Source organism: Arachis hypogaea, chromosome 17 (genome assembly GCF_003086295.3).
Source record: "Arachis hypogaea cultivar Tifrunner chromosome 17, arahy.Tifrunner.gnm2.J5K5, whole genome shotgun sequence".
In the NCBI taxonomy this organism is placed as follows: Eukaryota; Viridiplantae; Streptophyta; class Magnoliopsida; order Fabales; family Fabaceae; genus Arachis; species Arachis hypogaea.
The window spans coordinates 82,488,803-82,492,273 of NC_092052.1; the positions used below are offsets into that span (position 1 = coordinate 82,488,803).

General features: G+C 42.2%; 1 non-coding gene across 1 annotated transcript; it reads left to right on the plus strand.

Moving 5' to 3' along the window:
- Window positions 1-2,698: 2,698 nt before the first annotated feature.
- LOC112767771 (small nucleolar RNA R71) lies at window positions 2,699-2,802 on the plus strand. The gene has a single exon (XR_003185212.1). It is a non-coding gene; the product is annotated as a small nucleolar RNA R71 (small nucleolar RNA).
- Window positions 2,803-3,471: the final 669 nt, after the last annotated feature.

Here is a 3,471-nt window from a genome sequence, read left to right on the forward strand (position 1 = left end):
TGGAAAAAAAAAGCAATACTTTTACCACACCAAACTTAAAATGGTTGCTCGTCCTCGAGCAAAAGAAAAGAGAAAGAAGTAGAAGAAGAAGAAAAATTGAGGAGATGGAGGGAGAGGGTGGATTTGGCCAAGGGGAAGAAGAGAGGGTTGTGTTGTGTGAAAATGAAGAAGGAATGAGGGGTTTATATAGGAGTGGGGAGGGGTTAGGGTTCGGCCATTTAGGGTTGGGTTTGGGAGGGAAATTAATTTGAATTTAAAGGTAGGTGGGGGATTTTGGGGAAGAGAGGATGGATGTGAGTGGTGAAGAGGTGATGGGAAAGGGTGATTGAGTTGATTGGTGAGGGGTATTTGGGGAAAAGTGATATGAAAAGGTGTGAAGAGGAGAAAAGAAAGGTAAGTGGGAATCCTGTGGGGTCCACAGATCCTGAGGGAATCCTGTGGAGTCTACAGATCCTGAGGTGTCTGAGGATTTCTCATCCCTTCACCTTTGAGGCGTGTAAAATGCCCTATATATGCAATCCTGGCATTTAACGCCAGACTGCAGCATGTTTCTGGCGTTAAACGCCACCTCCATGCTTGTTTTGGGCATTCAACGCCATTCTGCAGCATGTTTCTGGCGTTGAACGCCAGTATGGTGCATGTTTCTGGCGTTTAACGCCAGCTTTCCTCTTGGTGCAATCCTGGCATTTAAACGCCAGACTGCGGCTTGCTTTTGGCGTTTAACGCCAGTTTTATGCTATGTTCTGGTGTTAAACGCCAGCCAGATGCTCCTTACTGGCGTTTAAACGCCAGTAAGCCCTTCCTCCAGGGTGTTCTGTTTTCAATGCTGTTTTTCATTCTGTTTTTGATTTTTCAATAGTTTTTGTGACTCCACATGATCATCAACCTAATAAAACATGAAATAACAAAGAGAAAATAAAATAAAAATGATTAAATAACATTGGGTTGCCTCCCAACAAGCGCTTCTTTAATGTCAATAGCTTGACAGTGGGCTCTCCTGGAGCAACAGAGGTGATCAGGTCAATTTTATAGACTCCCAACACCAAACATAGAGTTTGGATATGGGAGTTCAACACCAAACTTAGAGTTTGGTTGAGGCCTCCCAACACCAAACTTAGAGTTTGACTGTGGGGGCTTTGGTTGACTCTGCAGTGAGAGAAGCTTTTCATGCTTCCTTTCCATGGTTACAGAAGGAGATCCTTGAGTTTTAAACACAAGGGAATCCTCATTCAGTTGAAGGATCAATTCTCCTCTGTCCACATCAATCACAGCTCTTGCTGTGGCTAGGAAGGGTCTTCCAAGAATGATGGATTCATCCTCATCCTTCCCAGTATCCAGGATTATGAAATCAGCAGGGATGTAAAGGCCTTCAACCTTTACTAACACGTCCTCTACTTGACCATAAGCTTGTTTTCTTGAGTTGTCTGCCTTCTCTAGTGAGATTCTGGTAGCTTGCACCTTAAAGATTCCCAGTTTCTCCATTATAGAGAGGGGCATGAGGTTTATCCTTGACCCAAGGTCACATAGAGCCTTCTCAAAGGTCATGGTGCCTATGGTACACGGTATTAAGAACTTTCCAGGATCTTGTTTCTTCTGAGATAATCTCAGTTGATCCAGATCACTTAGTTCATTGGTGAGCAAGGGAGGTTCATCTTCCCAAGTCTCATTACTAAATAATTTGGTATTCAGCTTCATGATAGCAACAAGGTACTTGGCAACTTGCTCTTCAGTAACATGTTCATTCTCTTCAGAAGAAGAATACTCATCAGAGCTCATGAATGGCATAAGGAGGTTCAATGGAATCTCTATGGTCTCTAGATGAGCCTCAGATTTCTTTGGTTCCTCAGAGGGAAACTCCTTATTGATCTCTGGATGTCCTAGGAGGTCTTCCTTACTAGGATTCACATCCTCCTCCTCTTTTGTGGTTTCGGCCATGATGGTCATTTCAATGGCCTTGCACTCTCCTTTTGGAATTTCTTCTGTATTGCTTGGGAGAGTACTAGGAGGAGTTTCAGTGATCTTCTTACTCAGCTGGCCCACTTGTGCCTCCAAATTTCTAATGGAGGACCTTGTTTCATTCATGAAACTTATAGTGGCCTTAGATAGATCAGAGACTATATTTGCCAAGCTAGATAGATTCTGCTCAGAACTCTCTGTCTGTTGCTGAGTGGATGATGGAAAAGGCTTGCTATTAAACCTGTTTCTTCCATCATTGTTAAAGCCTTGTTGAGGCTTTTGTTGATCCTTCCATGAGAGATTTGGATGATTTCTCCATGAGTGATTATAGGTGTTTCCATAGGGTTTACCCATGTAATTCACCTCTGCTATTGCAGGGTTCTCAGGATCATAAGCTTCTTCCTCAGAAGATGCCTCTTGAGGACTGTTGGATGCAGCTTGCATTCCATTCAGACTCTGAGAAATCATATTGACTTGCTGAGTCAATATTTTATTCTGAGCCAATATGGCATTCAGAGTATCAATTTCAAGAACTCCCTTCTTCTGAGGCGTCCCATTACTCACAGGATTCCTCTCAGAAGTGTACATGAACTGGTTATTAGCAACCATGTCAATGAGTTCTTGAGCTTCTGCAGGCATTTTCTTTAAGTGAATGGATCCACCTGCAGAAGTATCCAATGACATCTTAGCTAATTCAGACAGACCATCATAGAATATATCCAGGATGGTCCATTCTGAAAGCATGTCAAAAGGACACTTTTTGGTCAGTTGCTTATATCTCTCCCAAGCTTCATAGAGGGATTCACCTTCTTTCTGTCTGAAGGTTTGAACATCCACTCTAAACTTACTCAGCTTTTGAGGAGGAAAGAACTTGGCTAAGAAAGCCGTGACCAGCTTATCCCAAGAGTTCAGGCTATCTTTGGGTTGAGAGTCCAACCACACTCTAGCTCTGTCTCATACAGTAAACGGTAAAAGCATAAGCCTGTAGACCTCGGGGTTAACCCCATTGGTCTTAACAGTATCACAGATCTGCAAGAACTCAGTTAAGAACTGAAAAGGATCTTCAGATGGAAGTCCATGAAACTTGCAATTCTGTTGCATCAGAGAAACTAATTGAGGTTTCAGCTCAAAATTGTTTGCTCCAATGGCAGGAATGGAGATGCTTCTTCCATGTAAATTGGAATTAGGTGCAGTAAAGTCACCAAGCATCCTCCTTGCATTATTATTATTTTTGGCTGCCATCTCCTCTTCTTTTTCCAAAATTCCTGTAAGGTTGTCTCTAGATTGTTGTATTTTAACTTCTCTTAGTTTCCTTTTTAGAGTCCTTTCAGGTTCAGGATCTGCTTTAACAAGAATGTTCTTGTCCTTGCTCCTGCTCATATGACAAAGAAGGGAATAACAAAGAAAATATAGAATCCTCTATGTCACAGTATAGAGATTCCTTTGTGTGAGTAGAAGAAGAAAAGAATGTAATGTAAAGAAGAGAAGAGGGAAAACTCGAACACAGAGAGGGAG